At 42.3% G+C, this 13955-nt stretch overlaps 1 protein-coding gene across 1 annotated transcript in view; it reads left to right on the top strand.

Moving 5' to 3' along the window:
- The first annotated feature begins 256 nt into the window (after window positions 1-256).
- The window catches only part of ppfia2 (PTPRF interacting protein alpha 2), a 172525-nt gene continuing 158826 nt past the window's right edge, over window positions 257-13955 (top strand). The window contains exons 1-2 of the mRNA XM_069519333.1: window positions 257-400; window positions 9540-9624. The gene's annotated coding sequence lies outside the window, so the exon portion shown is untranslated. The remainder of the gene's footprint in view (window positions 401-9539; window positions 9625-13955) is intronic.

Here is a 13955-nt window from a genome sequence, read left to right as displayed (position 1 = left end):
GTGTCTATTACAGACACAAAGACTCTGGACATAAATGCACTTTGCTGTCATGACACTGTTTTAACATGTAACATCCCCCAAAGCTCAAGATAAAGTTAATGCGTATCATCCTTCATTTCCTGTTTTACTTTGAAATTAAGTTACTAAAACTTCCTGTCCTTTAAACTTCGCGGATTCACCTGCGCCCGCCCCTGCGCTTCCTGACCGGAAAACCCGTCACCGGGGCCTGAAACGTCACAAAGTTGCTTGATGAGTGTTTGAGTGTGCTCACACGTCACGTCACGTTAGCTTCATGATGCTAACACCCTTAACTTAGCGAGTTTAAGAAGTTTTATTGAAGTGGCTGCTGGAGGGACTCAACGCCTGACGTCACTAAGATCCAGGCTCCAGTGGACAGGAGGTAATTTGTGAATTATTTACTTTTTAATTTGCTCCATTGTGAAGAACAACTACACGAATGGAGTTAATCAGCTCCAGCTGTGTGTTTATACTGGAGACAAGATGGCCGACTGCTGCACACAGGTGAAGCCAAAGCCTCTTGATTGCCTCCTGGTGCCTGGCCGCAGTTTAATCCAACAAACACGATAAATATCTTTTCCTTGAACGCAGTCTTTGGTTTATACCTTTAACAAACTTCTCATTTGTAACGTCAATGTTCGTTGCTTCTTTAATGTGGTCTGTTTACCCGCAACACTATGAATTGTGGGTAATTAGCCTTGGAAATGTCCACGGAAATGCCTCCTTTATCGGTGTCTATCAGTTCTCTTAACTAAAATACTATTTTATAAAAGTTATATCAAAAGTCTGGTTAATGAGGTTTTTATATTCAATGCTTTATGTCAGCATGTAAAACTGTCAGAAGCCAGTAGATAAACATCTGTTGAATCGTAAATTATTTTACATTTCAGGGGAATATGAATCAAATTTAATAGCAAAACTACAAACAATGCTATATGTAGTAAACATGTTACATGTTGCACAAGCTACAATTTTATTATGAACAGGTTTTTTTGACTTTTAGGACCTGCAATTGTTTCATACAGTTTCCCACTTGTTCACTATTGTTTTATTTTTCTACTTCTAATTGTTATTGCCTAGTTTTTTTCTCTCTGGGACGTAACAACGTGAAATACACTCAAAATATAACACATCTCATGTTATTTTACTGCTTGTACGTGCAAAGGAAATGTTCCCATCATGCATTGTGTTCCTTAGATGACTCCCTTTATGAATTTACGAGAGCATTAAAGGAGGAATGAACCCACGGTGTCAATTTCGCTGCAACATAATAAGTTGCTCGTTAAAGCTAATTTTCATTCAGCAGATATTGATTTGGCCTGAATTAAAGTGTAATTACGTCGTGTTACTTCCTCTGTGATGGGCTGTGGGGCAGCACGCTCGTCTCTGCTGACGATTTCTAACGCTGCCGGTGCTGAGCCGTGGAGATAAGCTACAGTCAGTGGTTTAAATTCGCTTGCTCCATGTTGAGGTGTCTGCGTTTGCTGTAAAACACAACCATAAAAATTGACTCTGTCCTTTGGTGAGCTGTTGCAGGGGACGGATTAAAATCTGACCATTCATGCACGGTCAAAGCTTTTGTCCAGTTCCATCTTTATTTTTTAGGTGACCATGGCTGTGTTTAATCAGGTTGTTCTTTTCGCATGACCAGTTTTGTATCCTTAAAAAGAAATAGCTTTTGAATCTTCTTAAATGTCTAAATGTGATACTTAAGCATGAATTGTGGAGGTTACTCAGATGGTAAAGAAATTCTTTTCACACAGTCAGAAAATTATTTTTGTGAACATTATTGGTAAAGGTCATGTTCTTGCCTCAGGTTAGAGCAGAGCAGCTTGTGTGTGACTAATAATAATATTTAAGGCAAACATCCTGTAACAACCATCTTATACGTCATCAATCTAAGAAGCAGCTCACGTAACATAAACATATTTTTTACGTGCCTCAGATGCAATGACTTCAAGAGTCACCATGCAGATAATTAAGGACCTTTGTGAAAATGTCATGAAAATCTTAAGATGGCAATAAACTGCTAAAAATACTTTGGTTAATTCATGTCGCCTTCTGCTGTGTTTGCTATAGGAAGAGGAAAGACGTTACCATGGTGATGTTGCTGTGGTTTATTGCTATCTTCAATAATGAAGTTTAGGGTCCTAAAAGGTTACTTGTGCTTTATGCATACGCAGCCGCTTTGGCCGGAGGCATCGTGTTTTTGGTTTGTCTGTGTGTCCAATTCTTGTTGAGGTCACTGCAACCCCACAAACCCCCGTTATTTTGGCCCCTTGAATTTGATATGTGAAGAATGCCCTGGGGGAAATTTCTTCAAATTTAGCACAAACAGACTCAAGGTGGTCAAAAGGCAAGGTCACTGTTAGCCCATGTCCTCGTAATGAAATTCTGTATGGGCATTCTTGACATATTGAGTCCCCCCAAGAGTGAGTGAAAAGGTGTTTTGGTGGAATTGATCTCGAATGGTTCTTTCTCTCAGGGTTAAACCCAATTGAAACTCAGAATTTCACCCATATAACTCACAACACACTAAAGGAAAGAACTGAAATAGCATCATATGTCTCATAAATTGATGAAGACATAATGAATCCACTTTGCCTTCTCTGAAGTTTGCTGAGCTCCGTTTCTTTACATTTCTCTCCTCACACTGACTCCTCATATCGCTGGACTGTTTAAAACCTGGCTGACTGACTGGGGTGCAGCTGCGACGAGAGTCCGACGGGTCATTGATTGTGGCGTTTTATTGCCAGAAGGGGGCGTGTTCATCTCATCTCTGTGTGCTCAATCAATGTAAATCTGTCCGGGCAGGGAATTTACGCCCCACGTGATGAAGTGCTCCGCTTTACCGCGCCGCATTAATTTGACGGAGCTGTGATGTTGTCTACTAGAATGATAAGTGAGGCATAATTCATTCAATACAAAATCATTCTTCATTCTGTCAGGGTCTGTGTTCAGCTTTGCACAGAACACACGTCCCTTAACATAGATTTTTTTTTTTTTACAGTATTTTCTTAATCTTTCCGCACACTTGTTGAATTTCTGTCCGTCCTGCATGGGGACAGTTCTTCAGACCCACCACAGTGCTGAGCCAATGTCCTCCGCTCCAGAACAGGCCAGCTGACCCAATGCTTCAGCTGAGAACTAGTTGCTAGGAGACGCCTCCTCGCTGCCCGCCGGATGTATGGGTCGTTTGGATTGAAGGTGGAGAGTGAGATAGTTTTATGATTCTTATTGTAGTTTTATTAACATATAAAACCACAGCAAAAGTAGCGTCTCTGTCTCACACAGAACTGCCCTCTCAGTTTTTTACAGAACATGCATAAACATTTGCTATTATATACAGATAAAGATATACACCCTGTTCTACATTGGCAAGTAAAATAATTCAGCTGCAACCAAAACAACATTTATTGTTTTTGGGAGAAGAATCACTGGCCTCATAACACAGCAGCAGAAGTGAGAGTGAACATCTGGAGCCGAATCCATCGTTGTGACAGATGTTTGTTATTTTCGCTGCTGCGAAGCTTGGTCCATCAGCAGCTGTGCAGGTGGTGAGGAAAATTCTGCTTTATTAACATGAGCTCGACATCAACCTCACCAAGCCTGCTTGTGCGGTTACTACCTTATAATACACAAGAGAATGTTGGCTACGATTGCACATGAAATTTGGGTTTGTTTGTCTGTTTGTTGTCAGGAATTCGTAAAAAATTCTGAATGGATTCATACAAAACTTTATGGAAGGATGGCCCAAGAAAGAACCCAATACATTTTGCCGTAGATCTAGAAAAAGGGTTTGGACATGGGAATTATTTTAAGGGGTTTTTTTTGTGTGAATTCTTCACCAGTTCCCCAGAGAGAAAGTAGTGCATGGATCTGAGTGACTGTGTAATCTGGTGTGGATCTAAATGAAAATACAGATGTAGCAGATTCAAACCTGGTTTCATAAGAGGACAGTGGCTTTTGCGGAGGCACGCGCTTGACTGAACTTCTAGTTTCTTTCGAGGACAGACTCCTCTTGCGGCACTTTGTCTACTCTTTTTCCCAAAGCAGGACTTTAATTTTTCATTAAAAAAAAAATATTCATCACGTTGTTCTGAATCTTTTCTGAACACAAAGAGGACTTTGTTTTAGCTGTTTGGAAAAAGTGAGAATATCTGAAGGGGGGGGTAGTCATGTCTACTTTTTTTTATCAGCTCACCTTATTTAAACTTTGCACACACACACTCCTCCCGTGTCTAACTGTGTGAAAATCTTCCTTGAAGTCAGTTTAACTGCATATGGGAAGTACAAGAGATGCATAGTGTGTGTGGGAGGCTGCTGTCATGTGATTCCTTTTGATTCAGTCGTAACCTTACGGATGCACTCTTCCTTTTTGGCTCTCTGGTCATTTATCTGATACTGTATAAGGCACAGTTTAGTGTTTTTAACTTGTTAGATTTCTATGGTGCAGATTGAATGACATGCAACCACTTATTAGAGCGAAACAGGACAATCAATTGATCTTTGAACATGATGTGCAGTCCAGGTCACACATATTTCCACCGTGTTCCCACTGCGGCCCCTTATCTTGTTTACATCAACACACCAGAGGTTGAATAATCTTTTAGTTGGACCGAGACTGTTTATGAAATACGTTCCTGATGTCAGGGCCCGAGCTCATAAAAAGCCAGAGCGCCATCACACACACACACACACACACACACACACACACACACACACACACACACACACACACACACACCTCATAACGGAGATTAGATCACAGGCTCTGCGGCGAAGCTCACAGCAACAATTTCACAATTACACTGTTGTGGAAATCGTCTGCCTCACCTGAAACACTATCGATTAATCAATGAGATAACAGCGCTGAGCCTTTCACGTATGTTTGACTCAAGTATTCATAAACATCAATATACTGAATTATGATCTACTGCTGCTAGAATCAATATTCTACATTAAATATGGATTCATTTACAGTGTGAGAAGAATCGGCTATTGTGAAAAACCATAAAGGATTCGTCAGCTTTTTCTGCAGTTTTCCTTAAACCGTCTTTTCTTTGACAAAATCAGAGGTTAAACCAACTCAAACCTGGATGTGAACCAGGCTGTAACTTCTTCCTGGTTCCAGTTTCATCATGGCTCTCCAAGTCTTTCGGTTCCTTCCACCTACACAGAATGAAACCTACTTTCTTCCCCTGACCCTGTGCTCTGACTCACACAGTTGAATCACCCTCCACACAGAGGATGATGCAGAGTAGTATAGTATATAAATATATGTGAATAATGTTGAAGTATTGCTAGGATTCCTCATTATAACATGTTAAACACACGCCAACTCACCGAACCAAACACACCAGCGTGATCCCACCCCCCCGTGTGATTTTTTAGACATGTCTGCATTCTGAAATCAGACATGTGACGTGTCTGTCCCACCGTGCCGCTACATTCTGTTTTTTTATACCGTTTCATACAGAATGGCGAGGCCTTGAACAGGTTGTGTAAAAAGGACATCGTGACTAGTGTGCCACTCATGTTTGAGTCATTTATTTCAGAACTATAGAGACATTTTTCTCTGGCTGGTTTCCTCTTTAACCAGTACAGTGTTTCAAATCTTTCCCTGAAGTTCGACATCACAGACTTCCAAACACATGGAGGAAGATGCAATAAAATGAAAGTCATTACTTTGGATATAAAAATAAGGGGTGATGAGGAGCTTATTTTTTCAGAAAAATAACGCAGCCGTTTGAACTCAGTCTCTGTTGTCTGGGTTGATGGACACTCTGTCTGTCTACCTGTCCATCTTGCCAGACTCGCCGGACGGAGTATCAGACCAAAAACAAAAGTTCTCATCAAATTGGCTGAACTGCACCTTCAGGCAGAGGACGGTGTATTTTCAATCTGATCAGTGACATGATAGAGGAGGTTATCCACAGAGAAGTGAGATGAATACATTTGGAGGGAAAAGGGAGAGAGCTTTTCTTTCTTGTCTCTATTGATTCCCCCTCCAGGTCTTCCTGTGAGGATGGTCCGAGCAGAAAGTAGTCATGAATAAATCATGGCTCAGCAAAGCAGGAAAGAAAAAATTTAAGATAGAAGTCAAGTGTCTAAAAGTGAACACATCTGCAAATTATTTCCTTTTCCCTCTGTACACACTTGGGGATTTGGAGAACATAGCTCCCCCTGGAGGCTGTTTCTGTTTTTTGTTCTTCTGAAATCAACACAATCGTCTGAACTAAGGCGTTGTTTGAAGCCGTCCCACCTGGAATGATCGTGTTCAACAGGCTTCATTGTGTTCGCTGGTGGGTTATTAAGATTCAGCTCGACCACGGCGGCTGACCTTTGCTTCTCCGCGCGTTATTCTGCTGTTAATGAGGAGGAAGTCGATTTCATCCCGTTCCCAGGGCTTCAGTGTGGGTTTTCACTCGCTGAGCTGCAATCCCTGAATCACACTGGCCTGAGAGGATGGACGGCGGCCAACTGTTTGGACCAGCGTGCGGTCCGGGATCTCTGTCAGCCAGAACAGGAGCTCAAGAGGCTAATAGCTTCCTGTTACACGTGACTCCAGACTAAATGCTTCGGTGTAAAATAATGTCTATGCTAATTACAGTGGTCAGTTGCTGAAATAAGATCTATGATGATATAATCAGCATCTAGTCATAGATGTATGTAGCCTGGTTGCTATGGGACCAGGTGGGAGGCACCAGCTAATAGCTCAGGGTATAAATCCACTGGAACGAGCTCGACCCTGGTCGAATTCTGCCACAGGTCGATAGAGTCTGACCTGCCATGATTAAGTGGGAAATGTTCAGGGCTTTAAAATGCATTTAGCTCTCTTCCTGCTGTGTTCCTGGATGCTCTCAAGGGAGGGATACTGAACGACCTTCTACCTCTGGAGGAGATGCCTTTGGAGCCCATGTATCCAGAGGATTTGGTTCTAGCCTCATCAGCCTCAATTTGAAATTGCAAATCCATCGTTGTGAATCACAATCGATAGAGACAAAGGATAGCATTGAAAGCTGGCAACTGTTTATTTAAATGGAGATTCCTGCTTTCTATTCAACTTTTTTGCAACTTAATGACCATCAGTTGAACTCCAACAGATCACAACATCTATATTAACTTGGCTTGAAGATTCATTCATGACCTTAAATAGTTGTTTTATATAAATTAATAAGTAAATAATGTTTTGGGCTTCTTGTGCCAAATCTGGCTACAATGTAATCTTATGTGGCAACTGCGACAGTCCACAAAAGCGATTTTTTTCCCCTATAAAAGACTTTTATTTTTATTCTGGGTCTTTGCTAAGAGTCTGGCAACATCTACAGGACTATGGTGGCCAGGTTGAATAGTTGATAGTCCATGGTATTTGCATTTCCTCTTTGTATTGAGCTTGGAGCTGGAATAATTTCTGTGATCAATGAAAACATCTAATAATTGTTTTAATGTATTTAACCTTTCATTGTCAAGTTATCCTGTGCTTCGACCCACAAATATGCTTTTATAAACGACCCCATAACAACTCAAAATGAAATCATTTTCACCTCCGCAAACCAAATATCAATAAGCTCTGACTCCCAGCTGCCACCGCTGATCACCGTCTGCAGTGATATCTCTTGATTACACGTCGACTGCAGTTTTGCATGCATGCATGTTCTGAGTCACACATTGTGCAGAGGCTTCACTCTCATTTCATGCCCGATGGCTTTGGCTAATTAGCCTTTCTGTTTAATTCTAAACTTCTCCACTCTTGAGGAGACTTAATCAGCCTGCCTGGGTTTTTTATTTATACTTCCGCTCAGCGTACTAAATATAGAGCGTCCGGTGCTGCTGATGCTCTGTTCAGGATGAATTGGAGGGAAATGGAAGTTCCCAGAGATGAGTCACGATTATCAACTTATGAATTAATTAAGAGAATCGTGATTTGTCTCTGATGCTTTTTCTCAGTTTATTTGAGTGTTTCGATGCTGTGACCCACCTTCATTTAACAGTTTTATTTTTTTTTTTTATCAGTCCCTCGGGGCAAAGAAATTCTTTCATTTTGTTCATTTCAGTAAATGTATTTCACCCCTTTTCCCTCTCGCTGACGTAGGTAATTGCCTCCCTCCCTTTTCTATTTGTAGTGCCAAGCCGATATTGCATCTAGGATCTTAACCCCAGCCAATTACAACTGCAGTCACAGCTCTTACTCCATTTCTAAACCCCAGAGAGTGTCCGTGGTACTATTTTCAACTTGGGAATCATCCTGCGTCAAAAACCTTCCCAAGGCCTCGGAGGAAGACGTCAGAGCTTCTTCTTCACCTCGCTCCAGCCTAAATAACCAGTCCGGCACTGGTGCGATCTCTCAGGAGCCTGTGTGTATCCTGCCCTTGCAGCCGCGTGAATTATTTATGTCTGCTGCCTATCTGGCCTCTCAGCAGGGCCAAGACACTTTGCCTTTGAAATAGAGAGCACGAAACATTCAGCAGGAAATAATGCATTGTGCAGAAGACGACAGGATGCGGCCACCTGCACATTCCATATACGTCAGCTGTTGAAGGAAGTCATTTCCTGTCACATAGATGAGCAATGATTGGCTGTTTGAGCAGTTTTAAGATTTAATGGCTGTGGTGTAATATATATTTGTAGAAAGAAAATCAAAATGCTGTATGTTGCTTGGACTTTCACCACAGAGAATAAAGATAAATACCTCCACTTCCTCTGAATTATATCATGTGACTTCAACATATAACGATTCCTTCCCTCGCCGTGTAGTCCCATGATGCACCAGACAGGTGGTCCATCATTTCTCCGAAACATACAGTGGAAACCACAGCAGACGAGAATACAAGGCCCTTTGACACCGACCTCATAAAACCTTTATGGGACGCCATAAATCAGTTGTTGCCAGCAGAGAGAAAGTGTTGGAAGACCTTGACGGGAGGCTCTTATCTATCGAGGGTCCCGACGATCTTGTTCTTTTTTTCCCCACATAAGAAGATTCATTGTCCACTGGACAACGAGATGATGTCATGTCATGTCCATGGCTCAGATGGACAGATGAGCACATTGTCTCCAAAAGTGTTTATGGTGATATTTTGTCACTGTTGAGACTTGAAGAGAGATGATCATGAGACTGACGTTCAGGGAAAGGATTAGATTATTATATTATATTATATTTCTTGTGTCAAAGTGCTTGTTAATATATTTATTATAGTTTTCAGTTTATTACTGAGGATTAATGGCTTTGTGAAATGGGAGCGAAGATAAAAGACTTTCCTTTTGTGTTCTCACTAAAAACTGAGGCATCATCCTAAGACATCGTTTTTGATCCACCAGCAGCAACATCAACCCCAACCGAAATCTTTGAGAAGGGTTCATAAATGTTAACCAAAAAAGACATAAAAACAGCAGAGACCACTACTTTATGATTGTGAATGGAGACAACGTCAGGTATCACAACTGACTGTTGTCCTTTGTGACTTTTCATTATGTTTACGTCAGATATTCACTGTTCCTGTTCTTTTGTTTGTTTGCAGGATGATGCAGAAACTACCAAATGGATTTCAGCAAACCTTGGTGGAAGGATGGGACCCATTCAACTTTGAAAGGATCTGGGTAAAGGTACAGATTTTAAATTTGTTTCTCTTTCACATTGTGAGATAGGGTGTTTTATTCTTTCTTTCACATTTCCATCAATAACCAAGTGAACAATAAACGGATCTTGATGAGTATTGTCGATGCAGATCCAAATAAAAGTCTGGATCCAGACTGAATCGTGTGCTCTACTGGGTGTCATCCCAGTTCCCATCGAATCTTCTGTGAGTCCAAGCAGACAGAGCACGCTCACTGTGCAGGATCTGTATGTGTGACCTGCTCGTGCACGACAATCAACACTTTGCTCAGCGTGGCTGCCATCTGTGTCCTTACGCCTCTGAATCCTCCATTTTTCAAAACCTCTAAAAGAGAGATGTTGGCTTCTCTCTTTGAAACCTTGTGAGCATGTATAGAGCTTATGGATGTCTTTCCTACCACTGTGTAAATATTACTCATTGGGTGATGAGGGGGATGGTGATGGTGTAAGAGGTGGGGGATGTCTCAGACGATATTGCATTCAAGCAACTGACTCTGGCCCCTGTGGGAGGATGCTCCACAGGCACACACACACACACACACACACACAAACACACAGTGAGGAAGCAAATCAGCTGAGTGAGTGCTGGTGTGTGCACGGGTGTAGATACACACCCCTACCTTGGTGTTACAGGACCACAGGACGTGTGAGGCATGAGAAAAGAGGTCGGATAGCCCCTTTCTGTGTAGCGCACTCCCTCTACCCGCCACCCGGACTTCATTAGCAGCTGTCTGTCAGCTATAGGCCCCTTACACCGCTGGATGGTTGCCTGGCAACTGGGACCCTGCTCGGCCAATCGGGACCAGATGCAACAGGAGTTCTGTTCTCGGCGCACGCAAGATGGAGAATTCTTCGCCAGTGGAACCGATTTGGTTTTAGTATCATTCACTTCAAGGGCAGAGCAGACATGGGGTCCTGCCACGGAGCGAAGGGAGGCAGCTTGGCATATGTATTGTTAAAGGCCCAGAGAAGTGCAGTGTTGAATTTGGTTACTGAACTTTGGATAAACAGCTCTTTGTGCAGGGTCACTTTCACAGTTTCAGGACTGAAAAGCTGCAGCTTGCATCACCACAGACTAAAAAAACAGCCCATTTACAACCGGATCTGCCTAAGTGAATAAATAAGCACTTAAAAGTCCTTGAACATTTGCTGTGAAGAGGAAAATAAAAAAGGTATTTTAGAAATGTGGGAGGATCGGGTAAAAACTCAACAGTCTCTTAGCAACATCAGTGCAGGTAGACCTTAAAAAAACAAAAGAAGATCCATGCGTCTGCTCTGTGTGTAATTCTAACATCATGTATCACCCTGGGAAAACATCCACCGTGTTCAAGAGCAGCATGATGGAGAGGAACAACACGACAAAGAGCAGAATATGTTTGGTTCAATGAACTGAGAGGATAAGAAAACAATCATAAGAAAGAGAGAAATGTGTCTCGATATTGCTCCTTTAAACAGTGATGCAGAGTTCGAGTCCTACGACAGAAGATATCAAGAGAGAGAGAATCAATCGTCCTCCATGTTGTCATGAACTCAAATGACTCAACTCAAATTTGTAATATTGTAATTTATCTTCTTCTGATAAAAGGATTTCTTCTTCTGTGCATTTCCCTCCAGGCGTCAGAATACACTTTTGTTCGCTTTGGAAAGTACAAAATAATTCAAGATATTTCTCTATGCGTAATCTAACGTCTGTCTCACGCCTTGAAGATTCACTTGATGCAGTCAGATCTTTCCCACAAGACTCTGCAGCAGCTTTTAAATTCCACCAATTTGTATTCCATTTTCAAGATTTGAAGATTTGAAGCTCCCCTTTGGTGCATTTGAAACACGAACAGTAACTTCATTGCATCGATGTGGAAAAGCCCAGATGCATTAAAAATATATGAGAGTTTGAACAGAAATGTGGTGGCACACAGGACTGTAATTGCTCGTGGCGAACAATTCCTCACACCAGGGGTTACGGTTGTCTCAAAGCTCCACTGATGGGTTCAAGGCAGAGCTTTCTCTCGGCTCTCCCGTCCTACTGCACAAAGTGAATTGGATTTTCAAATTGCAGCAGAGCACACTGGATTAATACTTAATGGTTACAGCAGTAATGTTCGTCTTCCTGTCTGTGCAAGACAGTGTTTGATGGGAGCGATACACGTGGCCTTGCAGCTCTGACGCTGACCTCTGACATGCGATGTCTGCGCTGAATTTTCTGACGCTGTCTTTTCAGACTTTGTGGATATTTGTCTCATCAATGACAGAGAGGAAGATTCTTTTACATTTTACTTTATTCCCGCTTCCAAAGCTTTTGTTGCATTTAGTTCTCCCTCTGGTGTCGGTGAGAGATGGTTGAAAATGTTATGCAGCTGTAAATGCGGGACCAGCTGGTCATGCCGTTTCATTTCGGCCCACAAGGTTTACACGGCTGTCGGAGGATGCAGCCGATGCAGGAAACTAAGTATTGAGGTCCCAAACATACCACAATCTTATATGCGCTCAGCGATTTAACTTTTTGTGACTTTTCTCAGTGAAAATGTATCCTGTATGAAACTTATTTTCATTTTTATTTTTATCATCATTATTTATCATTTATTCTTAGATACTCTTCAACAAAAAAACAAAACAATGCAGCCATCTGTCCTTTATTCAAACAGCCTCACATGCTGGTTGGAGGCATTTTCGATACTGTCCCCGTGTTTGTCATCAAAAAATAAATTGCCACTCATGAGGACACTTTATTTTAACGTGGCCTTTAACTCAACCCTCTCCTTTCTGGATTAACAGCTAATGAGATGACTCACAGCTCTCAAGACACAGCAGCATATGCTGGTCGTGTACTAATTGGTGCGGCATGAATCAAGAGGCATCCACTAACCAGAAGGTTGGTGGTTTGATTCCCTGCTCCTCCAGTCCTTTGGCAAAATACTAAACTCCAAAGAGTAAATTAATAGTTTGTGATAAAGAAAAGTGCTGGGTATAGAGGTGTGTGCACAAATGGGTGAATGTGAATTTAACTGTCAAGCCGGTAAGACTGGAATAGCGCAATATAAATAGTATATTTATTATTGAAGAGTATTAACTCTCTTTAATGTGGGGACATGGCTCCTGTGTTTTGTGCCGTCGAGCTGAGAGACAGTGGAGATGTGCGATAAGGTGCAATAACATCACTTTCGCAGGGGAGGGAGCGGCATAAAAAGAAATGTAATTCCACCAAGTTCCGTCTGCGTAATGCATCTCGCTCCGTTAGCCGTGCATCAAGCAGCGAGAGGTCGGCCGCTTGCCTGAAAAACAGGAAGGTTCAGGGAAGTCGTAGAGTGATAGCAGACCTCTGGCAGCTCGGGCTCTGCACAGAGCTTACCTGATGTATGTCGTCGATGTGTTTTGGAGGGTGTAAATCGTGGGGAGCACTTTTAGCCCCTGTGGGAGAGGGACAGAGGAAGAGGAGGGTGTGATGATGGACTTTTAAAGAGGGAGGCTTCAAAAAAACATGTTAACAGAAGTGGAAAGTGTCAGACATTTTATTTGATCTCCTGTGAAACAACCCGGAGAGGCAGCATGTGCATCCCCACCACCAGTCGACACACCGTCGTCCCCTGAGTTCACCTGAGCATCTTCTCAGCTGTCGCCTCATATGGATGGCTGATTATTTTAACCTTTACTCATTAATATTAACCAGTGCACAATCATCCTGAGCAAACATTTGGAAAAGCGTTTCTTGCAGCCTGTGAGTGTGTGTGTGTCTTTCTAATCGGCCGTGAGGAGCTCAACTGCTTAGCCTTTCGAGATCATTGAGATTTTGATGTGAGATTTGCATGCATGAACCCGCCGTATGAAAAGAGGGGCCATTTGCGTGACGAAGGGGAGGAGAGGGGGCGGGTGACTCGTTTAATGACATTCACACTTTTAGCGTGTCAAGCTACGAGGAGGAGGATTTAGATTTCAGCGTCACAGGTCTCTTTTCTTTTTATAGCTCCCTCCTGATTTACTTATCGCTTTGATCATTGGCTTTTAACCCAGCACCCATTTTAGCATCATTTCAAGTGATAGTACAGTCAGATGATGCAATGTGCAAATCCCTGATTTAATCTCTGCCTGTGCAGCTCTCAATGAGACAAAACCAGTCGATATATATTTATGTGTCTTTTCAGATACGAGAAGGTTTTTCGTCACCTGGCTGCATTACAAGCATTCATATGCAGAGGCTGACGTTGACTGCTCTGGGGAAATTAATAACGACTGAGTGACAGGGCACTGTAGTGGCAGATGAGGCATATGGTGGGTCAATAAGGGTGGGTGGGATGTTATAGGAGCAGTCAGTTGCATGACAAACACA

This window comes from Paralichthys olivaceus, chromosome 23 (genome assembly GCF_024713975.1).
Source record: "Paralichthys olivaceus isolate ysfri-2021 chromosome 23, ASM2471397v2, whole genome shotgun sequence".
In the NCBI taxonomy this organism is placed as follows: Eukaryota; Metazoa; Chordata; class Actinopteri; order Pleuronectiformes; family Paralichthyidae; genus Paralichthys; species Paralichthys olivaceus.
This window is presented reverse-complemented; position numbering and strand designations above follow the sequence as displayed.